The sequence below is a fragment of the Sus scrofa genome, chromosome 8 (genome assembly GCF_054392235.1).
Source record: "Sus scrofa isolate SSC_HxYL_T2T_F1_AM1 chromosome 8, Sscrofa_HxYL_maternal_Yorkshire_Landrace_v2.0, whole genome shotgun sequence".
NCBI lineage: Eukaryota > Metazoa > Chordata > Mammalia > Artiodactyla > Suidae > Sus > Sus scrofa.
Genome location: NC_139390.1, coordinates 68,723,588 through 68,738,096, shown reverse-complemented (window position 1 = coordinate 68,738,096; position 14,509 = coordinate 68,723,588).

Here is a 14,509-nt window from a genome sequence, read left to right as displayed (position 1 = left end):
TTGCTCATTTGCATATTTTACATGGTTGTTTGAATCCCACAGTGGCAGAGCTGAGTACTTATGATAGAAACAAATTACAATGGTGTAGTTATAACTCAAGAGAATTTCTATTTTATTCTTATGAACAGAGCATACTCGCCATGTCAAGACAAGAAAAGATAAAAGCGGACTTCAAATGCCACACTTTTAAGAACAGGGATTTGCAGATTATTTTGTTATCAAATTAAATGACAAAGTATTGTGTTTCTCACATGAAACTGGACACTGTAGCACTCCTCATATTATCCCCACATCTCTGGAAAACAACAGTTTAAAAAATTAAAAAAAAATCAATGGATTATTTCATCATATCAGAATTTCTTCAAAAAACATTTTAAAAAGAAAAATGAAGCCTAGAAAAAAGCAAGCTCCTGACCAGGTCATTTTTTGCTACACAAGGGAAGATATTGGCTGATGATGAGTTCTTTACTATTTGATTGTAACAGCCAGAGAAATGTGTCCAAAATATAAATATTTATTTAAGTATTTTGGTGAGAACAGCTGCTTGCAAGATTGGAAACATTAGGAACAAAATTAGTATTCACTTAAAAAAAATAGAGCAAGTGACTTCAAGCAGTGTGCTTCCTCTCTTGCTGAGCAGACCTGTGTGCTAAGTTGTTGTTTATTTGAAGGGTCAATGCCAAATTTGAAGTGACAGAAAAATTAGCCTCTACAAAATATTCTGCATGGAACAACTACATGTGAGAATATTTTCAAAGATATTGAGCAAAGAGGAATGCAGTACAACTTCAAACTGAATCTGCTACAATGTGTTACAAAAGATTGTGTGGCAAATAGTTGTGAGAAGAAAAAGAATTTGAACAAATTCTCTAAGTTTTTGAAACTGTAAGGTCTTTTTACCCTACAGGTTATTCCTTCATTATTCTTTCACTTTGTAAAAAAATATTTGAATCCATTACGTGTTATTATGTGTTACTGAGCATCAGTGATGTACTTCATTTGCTCTCATGGACATAAACTTTACTAAACTTACAAAGCAAAAAAGCACTTACATGTGAAACGTATACTGTGGTAAAGTCTTCTGAGCAACTTACATTTCTAAAATGAGAGGTGATATCAAGTTGTTTTATGTATTTTCCATATTGTCAAAGTTAAAACAAAAAGCAAGATCCTCACCTCCTAACTAATTTGGAGCAGATCAATTTTGTAAACTCACTACTGTTCTAGAAATATTTTTTACATCTCAATGCAGGTCCAAAGGAAATGTTCAGATTTCAAAATCCATTTCACTGTGCCATTGAGGAGCTTCTACAAATCTTCATTTGGAAGTAATTAACCTTGAAGACATGTTAATGTTAAGACATGCTAAGAGAGAGATTTCAAAGAAGATTGTAATAACTTTCTGTAAATATCTTACAACAAATCCTACACTCATGGATTGATAACAGTATTTGGAAGTACCTATCTGTGTAGATATCATTTGAACTTATTGGTCTGACTACCACAGAAGTAAGTTTTACTACAGATTGTATTTATATTCCCTTTTAACTTAGGTCACTTTGGATTGAGTTGTCTGTTGCTTAAAAATAAAAGAGTCTACACTGGTATACTCCAGAAACTACTTTTGAAATGAGTATCAAGGAATTTTGAAAATCCATCTTAAAATACTATAATAAATTCTATGCCTCTAAACTGTACTTCTAGTCTTTAACTACTCATCTTCTGAAATGGGGTTCTGGCCCTGTTAACCTCACCTATTAATGGTATTTTTCAACAAATCTCTTATTCTCTCCTAAACTGAGTTTCATATGCATTTTTATTTTCCTCCTCCTTTCTGGGGTTGTTTATAGGAATAAACGTGCATATGCTTTCTACTTACTCAAAATTTTAGAACCTTCTGATCCTTTATACTCTATTTACTTCTGTCTCCTGCCCTGACTTTATGTTTCCTCAGCAAATATTTGCACATTCTGAAATAATCACTGCTATACTTAAGAATTAATTCAAGTTTTATCATCTTGAAAGTGTTCAAATAAAAGATTGCATATAGTGTGCTTTCCTTTAACCATTTAAGCAGTCATTGATTACAATTGACAATTAAGCAATCATTTATTACGATTGACAATTAGAGAGTAATGAAAAAATAGTGTGCCACGCATTCTTTTTTTTAGAATTTATTTTTAGTACTTTCATTTCTATTTTTATTTACTTTCTCTAAACACCTAAAGTCTAGAATCTTTGTAGCTTACAAGTCTTTAGATTATCAACAGGACCAAATATATTAACCATACAAATATATGTTAGATTTAAACTAGCAGAAATAAATAAGAAAGACACTGTATTTATTTTCTTTCCTGGTCATATTATTTCTGAGTAAAATTAAAACTGATAGAATTTATAATACACTGAAGTGAGGAGAAAGAACAACAGATGATGTTCATGCTTATGAACATAAAACAATCATTAAAACTTTAAATTTAGTATTAATATATTTATATTAATAGATAATTGTTATCTAGAAAATCATCCCTCTAAATGTAAATTATTTTGTAAGATTATTTATGTCAATTCCTACTATCAATTGTCATCTGCCTGCTCTATGAGGAAGTATTCTGCAAACTAAAAATTATAAGAATTTTATGGCAGGGGGATGGCAATATGGTGGAAAGGTAAGAGGACATGCTCACTCTCTCCCACAAATATATCAAAAAAACACATGTACATGTAAAAAGATTCACACAGAACATCAACTGAATAGTGGCAGAAGGGCAAGAAACTCTTGACAGAACTGCATAGAACAAAAAGAAAAAACATATAGAGAGAGACAAAAGGAATCAGGCTGGGTCTAACACTACCATGAGGGAGTTGTGAAGGGGAAAGGGAACCTACACCCTGGGAAGCCACCTAACCAACAGAAAGATCAGCCGAGTCGGAGGGAACTCCAAGAAGCCAAGAAAAGCACAGCAGCAGGTCTGAGACCCAAAAAGCAGAGTGAGAGACACACAGACCATCTGAACCATTGGCACAGACACCACAGACTGAGATGCTTGGCAGAGACTGTGCGCTAAGACTTAGGCTCCAGAGTTCAGTCCCAGGGAGTGGGCTGGGGTTGGTGGTGTGGAGAGAGTCTAAGGGACTAGGGAGCAGTGCGCTGCTGGCAGGGGGAGCAGTACACTAACAACTGGGGAGTGGAAAGCCACAGCAGAGGGAACCCGGGAGAAGGTCCAGACATGTGGGAGAGGCAAGGTGCCACTGTTGGGAAGGGGAGAGGAGGATGGTCAGGCTGCCATAGAAAACTCCTTGGGCCCCAGTGTACACAATTGCCCACTGGATTGCAGAGAGCTGAATGCTCCTTCCCAGTGCCTGCACCCTGCCTGCACAGATCCGACCCTGCTGGCACACTTGCATGCTCCTGGCACCTGCACCCAGCCTACATGAATCCAGCTCACTGGCACCTTCATGCACAGCACCCCACCCTCACAGAGCCGGCCCCACCAGACCACCCCAGACTGTGCCAAACTACAGTTTGGCTTCCCCAAATTCACAGAAAAAGAAAAACACAAACACAATAAAGAAGCACAGAAACCATCCCCAGTTAAAGCAACAGGTGAATTCACCTACAGCAATCAACAATGAAACAGACCTCTGCAGTCTGACAGACTTGGAGTTCTAAAGGGAGGTAGTGAAAATACTGAAGGAATTAAGAGAGGATATGAACAGTAATGCAAATTCGCTCAGAAAGGAGATAGAAAATATACGGAGGAGCCAAGATAAACTAGAAAATTCATTTGCAGAGATACGAACCAAGCTAAAGGCAATAAAGACCAGAATGAATAATGCAGAGGAAAGAATTAGTGATGTGGAAGACAGAATAATGGAAATCACCCAAACAGGACAGCAGACAGAAAACCAAATGAAAAAACATGAAAGCAATGTAAGAGATCTATGGGATAATATAAAGTGGGCCAATCTATGCATAATAGGAATTGGAGAAGGAAAAGAAGAAGAAAGGGGATTGAAAATATATTTGATGAAATTATGGCTAAAACTTTCCAAATCTAAAGGATACTGTATCAAGATACAGGAAGCACAGAGGGCCCCAAACAAGTTGAACCCAAACAGTCCCATACCAAGACATATTATAATAAAAATAGTAAAAGTTAAAGATAAATAAAGGATTCTAAAGGCAGCAAGAGAAAGGCAATGTTAATTATAAGGGAACCCCCATAAGGTTATCAGCTGATTTTTCTACAGAAACTCTACAGGCCAGGAGGCAATGGCAAGAGATATTTAAAGTGCTAAAAAGAAAAAATATGCAACCTAGAATACTCTATCCAGAAAGAATACCATTCAAAATAGGAGGGGAAATAAAGAATTCCTCCAACAAACAAAAGCTGAAAGAGTACAATACTAAACTCATTTTAAAAGAAATACTTAAAGGGCTTCTCTAAACTTAAAAAAAAAAAAAGGGGAAGAACTAGGATGGAGGAAACCACAATTGGAAAGCAGTCATTTAAATAAGCCAGCATACAGATCCAAACATGAAGATGTTAATAAATAAATAAATAAATAAATAAAGAAAGAAAGAAAGAAAGACATGCAATGTGGGTAAGGGAAGTAAGAAAAAAATAGATTTTTTTTTTGTCTTAATGATGTGCTTGAGCCTATATGATTATAAGGCTAAAGTAAGCAGATACAGGAAGGTGTTAACATACTTAAAAAACAGGGCAACCACAAATCAAAGCAAAACATTACATTCACAAAAACTGAAAAGAAAAATACTCGAGTATAAAATAAATGGAAAACGTACAACTGAAAAAAGAAAAGAGAAACATAGAGTTGACTGGAAAACAAGGCTTAAAATGGCAATAAATAAATATTTATCAATAATCACCATAAATGTCAACAGACTGAATGTGCCAATCGAAAGACACAGAGTGGCTGATTTGATAAAAAAGCAAAATCCTTCAATCTGCTGCCTACAAGAAACTCACCTTAGGGCAAAGGATACATATAGATTGAAGTGAGGGGATGGGAAAAGATATTTCATGCCAACAGAAAAGACAGGAAAGCAGGATTGAAATCCTTGTATCAGACAAAATAGACTTTAAAGCAAAGTCCATAAAGAAAGACAAAGAAGGACACTATTTAATGGTTAAAGCATCCATTCAAGAAGAGGATATTACAATAATCAATATACAAGCCCCTAATATAGGAGCACCTAGATACATACAACATATACTAACAGACATAAAAGGAGAAATTTACGGGAATACAATCTAGTAGGAGACTTTAACACCCCACTCACATCAATGGAGAGATGCTCTAGATAGAAAATCAACAAAGCAACAGAGATCCTAAAGGAAACAATAGAAAAGTTAATCAACAATTTCAGGACACTACATTCAAAAAAATAAGAGCGCACATTTTTCTCAAGTGCACATGGAACATTCTCAAGAATTGATCACATAAGGGCACAAAGCTAACCTCAACAAATTTGAATTTATAAATTTGTTAGAAATTATTAAAGTATATAAATTATTTCAAGTATATTCTCTGACCACAATGGCATGAAACTAGGAATCAAGCAAAGGGAAAGAAATGAGAAAAAAACCTACTACATGGAGACTAAACAACATGCTACTAAAAAACCAATGGGTCAATGAGAAAATCAAGAAGGAAAATAAAAAATACAGAGAGACAAATGATAATGAAGACACAATCATTCAGAATCTATGGGACGCTGTAAAAGCAATGCTCAGAGGGAAGTTCATAGCAATACAGGCCTTCCTTAAAAAAGAAGAAAAATCTCAAATTGACAACTTAACCCAACAACTAAATGAATTAGAAAAAAGAAGAACAAACAAAACTTAGGGTCGGCAGAAGGAAGGAAATCATAAAGATCAAAGAGGAAATCAATAAAATAGAGATTCAGAAAACAATTGAAGAAATCAATAAAACCAAGAGCTGCTTCTTTGAAAAAGGTAAACAAAATTGACAAACATCTGGGTAGACTCACCAAGAAGAGGAGAGAAAAAAACACAAATAAACAAAATCAGAAATGAAAAAGGAGAAATCACAATGAATACTACAGAAATACAAAAAAAAAAATGAAAATACTATAAAAAATTACATGCCAACAAATTTTACAAACTAGAAGAAATGGACAACTTTCTAGAAACTTACAGCCTGCCAAAAATGAATCAAGGAGAAATAGATCAACTGAACAGACCAATCACTAGAAATTAAATTGAATATGTCATAAAAACACTCCCTACAAATAAAAGTCCAGGATCAGATTTCTTCATAGATGAATCCTACCAAACATTGAAAGAGAAACATACACCCATCCTCCTTAAACTTTTTCAAAAGGTTGAAGAAGAAGGTACACTTCCGAAGACATTCTATGATGCCACCATCACCATAATTCCAAAACCAGATGAAGATACCACCAAAAAAGAAAACTATTGGCCCTTATCTTTGATGAATATAGACACAAAAACTCTCAACAAAACTTTAGCTAACTGAATCCAACAACATATCAAAAGGAAAAATTAATATTGTAAAAATGACCATACTACCCAAAGCAATCTATAGATTCAATGCAATCCCAATCAAATTACCCAGGACATTTTTCACAGAACTAGAACAAACAATCCAAACATTTATATGGAACCACAAAAAAATCCAGAATTGCCAAAGCAATCCTGAGAAACAAAAACCAAGCAGGAGGCATAACTCTCCCAGACTTCAGGCAATATTACAAAGCCACAGTCATCAAGACAATGTGGTATTGGTATCAAAACAGACATATAGACCAATGGAACAGAACAGAGAACCCAGAAATAAACCCAGACACCTATGATCAATTAATCTTTGACAAAGGAGGCAAGAACTTAAAATGGGAAAAAGAAATTCTATTCAGCAAGTATTGCTGGGAAACCTGGACAGCTGCATGCAAAGCAATGAAATTAGAACACATCCTCACACCATGCACCAAAACAAACTCAAAATGGCTTAAAAGACTTAAATGTAAGACAAGACACCATCAAACTCCTGGAAGAGAGCATAGGTAAAACATTCTTGGACATCAACCTTATGAATGTTTTCTCAGGGCAGTTTCCCAAAGCAACAGAAATAAAAACAAAAATTAACCAAAGGGACTTAATCAAACTGACAAGCTTTTGCACAGCAAAGGAAACCATAAAAAACAAAAACAAAAACAACTTACAGAATGGGAGAAAACAGTTTCAATTGATGCAACTGACAAGGGCTTAATCTCTAGACTACACAAGCTACTTATACAACAGCAAAAAAGCCAACAATCCAATGGAAAAATGGGCAAAAGACCTGAACAGACATTTTTCCAAGGAAGATGTACAGATGGCCAACAAGCACATGAAAAAATGTTCAACATCACTTATTATTAGAGAAATGCAAATCAAAACTACCATGAGATACCACCTCACACCAGGCAGAATGGCCATCGTTAATAAATCCACAAATAACAAATACTGGATGGGGTGTGAAGAAAAGGGAATCTTTGTGCACTCTTGGTGGGAATGTAAGCTGGTACAACCACTATGGAGAACAGTATAGCGGTACCTTAGAAATCTATACATAGAACTGCCATATGACCCAGCAATCCCACTCTTGGGCATATATCCAGACAAAACTTTCCTTAAAAAACACACATGCACCCACATGTTCATTGCAGCACTATTCACAATAGCCAAGACATGGAAACAACCCAAATGTCCATCGACAGATGACTGGATTAGGAACATGTGGTACATATACACAATGGAATACTGCTCAGCCATACAAAAGAACGAAATAATGCCATTTGCAGCAACATGAAACTAGAGACTCTCATCCTGAGTGAAGTCAGAAAGAGAAAGACAAATATCATATGATATCACTTATATCTGGAATCTTATACAAGGCACAAATAAACCTTTCCACAGAAAAGAAAATCATGGACTTGTAGTTACCAAGGGGGAGGGGGAGGGAGTGAGATGGATTGGGAGCTTGGGGTTAATGGATGCAAACTATTGCCTCTGGAATGGATTAGCAATGAGATCCTGCTGTGTAGCATTGGGATCTATGTCTAGTCACTTATGATGGAGTATGATAATGTGAGAAAATAGATTGTGTACATGTATGTGTAACTGGGTCACCATGCTGTACAGTAGGAAAAAAAATTGTATTGGGGAAATAATTTTAAAAATAAAATAAAAAAAAGAAGTTTATGTTTTAGACACATGGGTATAGAAATAAAAATTTCACTTCACATTATATTTTCTTTTTTTGTTGTTAAGTAAATCAGAAAGAGAAAGACAAATACCATATGATATCACTTCTATCTGGAATCTAATATAAGGCACAAATGAACCTCTCCACAGAAAAGAAAATCATGGACTTGCAGAATAGACTTGTGGTTGCCAAGGGGGAGGGGGAGGGAGTGGGGTGGTTTGGGAGCTTGGGGTTAATGGATGCAAACTATTGCCTTTGAAATGGATTAGCAATGAGATCCTGCTGTGTGTCACAGGGAACTATTTCTAGTCACTTATGATGGAGCATGATAATGTAAGAAAATAGAATGTGTACATTTACGTGTAACTGGGTCACCATGTTGTACAGTAGAAAAAAAATTGTATCGGGGAAATAACTATTGAAAAAATAATAATAGTAACAACAACCAAAATCTTATCTTACATAGTAGGAATCAATAGATATTTAAATTTAGAAAAATCATAAAAGAACAACATAAACAAGCTCTTTTAAATATTGGACATAAACACCATAATAAACAGTCAAAAATAAAAAAAAATAAAATAAAACAATTCTTTTTTTTTAACAGCCACATCCGCATCATATGGAATTCCTGGGGCAAGTGTTGATTCTGAGCCAGCCTATGTCACAGCCATGGCAACACCAGATCCAAACCACATCTGTAGTCTATGCTGCAGCTTGGGGCAACACTGGATCCTCGACCCGTGGATGAGGCCAGGGATCAAACTCACATCTTCAAGGATACTATGTCAGGTACTTTACTCACTGAGCCACAACAAGAATTCCAGCATTTAAAAATATTTATTCTGTTTACTTTCTTTTATTGCAATATTGTAATATTTACAAAATTAGAAAACAAATGCAACAATAATAAATTGAAAAATAGTATGTCTCCATGAACTACCCTATTTCCTTAAGATTGGGCAAAAACATGAGTTGAATCAACAAAAGGAAAACAATGTCACTTACTGTTGCTCGGGTCAATTTAAACAAACAAAAAAGCATGTGTCATATCTCTGTACAAAATAGGCTGTTCTATTAATACTGGAACAAATCTTGAGCCTCTTAATTGAATGATACTGGAGAAAACAACAAATGTTTTAAATTATTAACAAAAACAATATAGAGGAAAAAACATATTTTGTGATCATACTTGTAGTCTTAACATGTCTTGAAATATTGTCACTGACTGACCTACTATTCAGAGTAATATATTTTTTTCTATAAAATAGAAAACAGTCAACACACACTGGTACTTTTCCACATATTCATTCCTGTACTTTGTTGTGAATAATAAATTTTATAGACTTATTTGCAAGTGCCTTTCATTATAAATAATAAATTCTAAATTTGTGTAGATGATTTATAGAGGGCACATATCTATGCTATCCTTAAACAAATCACCTCAGCGAGAGTTAAGGATGTTCACGCTCTTCATACTGCTTCATGTTTAGAGCCCTGGTGTCACTTTTCATAAACTGTATATTGAGCAATCACACAATCAGTGGGCTAATTGTTTCCATACTAAGAAGCACATACTTAATCTTTGAACTCTAGCATTACTGTTTGTGCACTATTCAGCCAAGAGACTGCCTAAAGAAATTAATATGCAAACCATTCCATATTAATCTAATTTTATAAAATTTGCATTCTGCTGCAAGGAAAAAAAAATTTTGCATACATACAGACAACAATTCCTTTACCAGGTATTTTAAGTTTTCTAAAATAAACAACCAAATAAACAAACACTATTTTAGGCTGGAATTATAAATGTATCTGTGAATGAAGAAAATATAGTAATTAGAGAATTGCACAGCATTGGGAACAACTGAATAAAAACTTTTTATTCCAAAGCATAATTTCATGTCTTCAAAACTTTGACTTAGATCATTAAAAGCATTGAAGACAAATTTCCTTGGCATTATAACAATGTTTTCCTATGCAAAATAATATATATATAATTAATATTGAAGTTGATTTTAACTACCCTGAATTAATATAGACACTGGCATTTCTTGGCTTTTAAAAATATATAAATGGTTTATAATTTATAGAGGAAAATACGTAAAGAGCCCATAATTTTTCAGGAATATTAAAACATTATCTGTGCCAAAAAAAATGTTATTTTACAAAGTAGATAGAACATATAGATAGAAGTAAAGTATTTTTCCTCTGTTAATTTCATCATCTTTCTCTTTTAGATTATTACTTGCCCTTTGTCAATAGCTCTCAAACAATAAATTTTTCCCCCTAACACAGGCAGTATTTATTAAATGCCTTTTGTAAAGGTTGTCTATTGTTATGTTGGGAAAAGATAGCTATTTGTAATCCCAAAGCTCAGCAATAACACTAATTTGAAACTAAAGGTTGAAACCATAAATTTTTTTCAATATTCCCTGCAGGAAGAGGAATTCTGTAATCAACAAAATGAAAACAATAATGCTATTTCATGATGACTGAAACAATCTGAGGTAATATACGCCTCATTCCAGAAAATATGCTGCTGGCTTTTCATATTTCTTTATAATACAATGTATAACTGTTGTTATAATAGCATGATCCAGGATTTTCATACACATACTCCAAAAATTGATATTCCTGAATTGAGTAAATTACTTCAGCATTCTTTGACATTTTTGTTAATAATATTTAACTATTTCAAGTTAAGCATCCCTTTAATGTAAATTCGACAGAGAAATTTACATAATATAGAAATATAAATCAGTTTATACCATTACTATAGTCCAAACTAATAAGATTATCCTAGTTTTGATACTCTCCAGCATGTTACTGTGTTCAGCCACAGAAAAATACTTGCCTAAATTGGGTGGAAATTCATTCCTACTTAAATTGAGAGGAAACTCATTCCTACCTAAATTGGGAGGAAACTCATTCATAAACTCTGGGATTATTACCACTTGTGACCTTTGTCTCCTTTACTGATTTTAAGAAAAAACATAGGCAAGTTTGTTGAACAAACAACAAGTTTGTTGAATACAATATTAGTTAACTACAATATCAGGTCTTAGGATTTTCCTTCACATTTAGGAACATGTGGCATCACAGTTTTCTAAGGCTGTAGTGTGGAATTTTATGCAATTTGCACTTTTAAATATGTTATTCAGTTGACATGCTTTTAATTACATATAGTGGGTTTAAATAATGCCTCAAATATGTGACCATAATGTTATTTTAAACACATGGCTGAAAACTGACATACTACCGATCAAGAAGTGGGGTCTGTATCCCCTCTCCTAATTTATAACTGATTTCCCCAATACTGTACAAGTAATTCTTTGTGATTTCTAAGACTGAGTCACAAAAGGCCTTGCAACTTCTGTCCTGTTCTGTCTTATTCTCTTTAGTCCTGAAGCCACCATGCAGAAAGTCTAGCTACTCAGAAGCTTCCATGGTATGAGGAAGACCAAGTCACATGGATACATGAAGAGGCCATGTGCAGCCACTCTGTTTGACAGTTCCACTAGAGCTCAGTTTGTGGTGAATCATACCCAGGCACCACACAGATAAATGTAGAAATAGTAATTGGTAAACAATATTTATAATGTGATAGAGAAAATTTATGAACCATTTATTTATTTATTTATTTATTTATTTAATTTATTTTTTTCCCACTGTACAGCAAGGGGATCAAGTTATCTTTTTTAACTTTAGTTTAAACTTTTGTTCTCAAATCCCATAGAGTATTAACTGATTCAGAACATACATGTTCTTATTTTTAGTGTAAAGTAATGAGGTTGGGCTATATAATTTTAAGCAATTAAAAATGGAATGTTATTACTATAAAATAGTTCATCTAGTCTTATGTATATAAAAATTTCTTCAGGAGTTATACCTATGAAAAATGAAGAACAGACAAAATTATGAATGAACCTGCCTCTTTGTAACAGTATAAGCAGTATTGAATCGGAAGGATCTCATTGTTAATCCATTCCAAAGGCAATAGTCTGCATCTATTAACCCCAAATTCCCAATCCATCCCACTCCCCGTCCCTCCCTTGGCAACCACAAGTCTATTATACAAGTCCATGATTTTCTTTTCTGTGGCCAATTTACATTCCTACCAACAGTGTAAGAGAGTTCCCTTTTCTCCAAACCCTCTCCAGCATTTGTTATTTGTTGACTTGTTACCGATGGCCACTCTGACAGGTATGAGGTGGTACCTCATAGTAGTTTTGATTTGCACCTCTCTAACGATCAGTGATGTTAAGCATCTTTTAATCCTAAGGATTCCACACAAGAACTACTCAAACTGATCAAAGAATTCAGAAAAGTAGCAGGATACAAGATCAATATTCAGAAATCAATTGCATTTCTATTTACTAACAATGAAATATTAGAAAAGGAATATAAAAATATAATATCTTTTAAAATCACACCCCCTAAAATTAAATACCTAGGAATAAAACTCACCAAGGAGGTGAGAAGTATAAAATGTTAACCAAGGAAATTAAAGAGGATTCAAAGAAATGGAAAGATATACCATGTTCCTGGTTTGGAAGAATTAATATCATAAAAATGACCATACTACCCTAAGCAATCTACAGATTCAACACAATCCCTATCAAATTACCCAGGACATTTTTCACAGTACTAGAACAAACAACTGAGAAATTTATATGGAATCATAAAAGACCCAGAATTGCCAAAGCAATCCTAAAGAACAAAGACCAAGCAGGAGGCATAACTCTCCCAGACTTCAGGTGATATTACAAACCTATAGTGATCAAGACAGTGTGGTACTGTTACCAAAACAGACAGTCCAATGGAACAGAATAGAGAACCCAGAAATAAACCCAGACATCTATGGTCAATTAATCTTCAACAAAGGAGGAAAGAATATAAAATGGGAAAAAGACAATCATTTCAGCAAGTGGTGCTGGGAAAACTTCACAGCCGCATGTAAATCATTGAAGCAGTTTAGAAGGATACTTTTAGTAAACTCTCTCACAACATTCCTTCTATTACATTAAAACTATGTTATTAAAAGAAGTATTATTAAGTATTATACTATAAAGCAAAATTAAATCCTTTTGAATCCTTTAAAATTAATATATGATTTTTAGAAAAAAATTGAAGATAATTATGATTACAGGCATGAGAGAGTAGAGTTTAGGCAGGCTAATGTTAATAAACATGTTTTTCATGACCAGTTAAGCAATGGTTCATAACTGTGGTCATTCATTATAATCACTCAGGGATCTTTTAAGAAATGCTCACACCCAAGGTCCTTTCTAGAACAACTGAATCAGACTATCTGCAAATGGCGATCAGTCATTAACGTTTTATTTATTTATTATTTAAAAGCTCCCCCAAGGTTTTCTAGTGTTAAATAAGAAATGTCCCTAAGATCAATCCATGAAAAACAATAAGAGATGCAAAATAATATACGTTAACTAGAAAAAAGAAGAGAAGCTTTTTCCCTTGGTTTTGATATCTGTGAATATTTTAATTTCTTCCTTCTTTTCTTTCTTTCTCTTCCTTCCTTTCCTTCTATCTTCCTTCCCTCCTTGCTCTTTTTTTAAAAATGATTTTATTTTTTCTATTATAGCTGGTTTACAGTGTTCTGTCAATTTTCTACTGTAGAGCAAAGTGACTCAGTCACACATACATATACACATTCTTTTTCTCTCATTATCTTCCATTATGCTCCATCATAAGTACTAGATACAGGGCTGCACCTGTGACATATGGAAGTCAGGCTAGGGGTCGAATCATAGCTGCAGCTGCCAGCCACAGCAACAACCAGAGCAATGCAGGATCTGAGATACATCTGAAACCTACACCACAGTTCATGGCAATACCAGATCCTTAAACTGCTGAATGAGGCCAGGGATAAAACCCACATCCTCATTGATATTAGTTGGGTTCATGACCCACTGAGCCATGATGGGAACTCCTACGAATATTTTTCAAATCTTATGTCTTTTTGCCCTCCTCCTTCTCCTCCTTTTCACTCTTCTCCTCCTCTGCTTTTCTTCCACATGTGAAGTGTAGATTAGAGAGATAGAGTTTTCTGCAGTATACTTTTCCATGTGTTAGAAAAAAAGGATAAAAAAATAGAAGTAAGGAATAGGTGAAAAGAATGAAATATTTTCTGTTTGCTTTTAGTTGGTTTTCTTTTTTGTTGCATGTTTATTTTTCAGCTGACTCTTATCCTTTGGCTCACAGGCTATAGTTAATATTCCTAATTCTA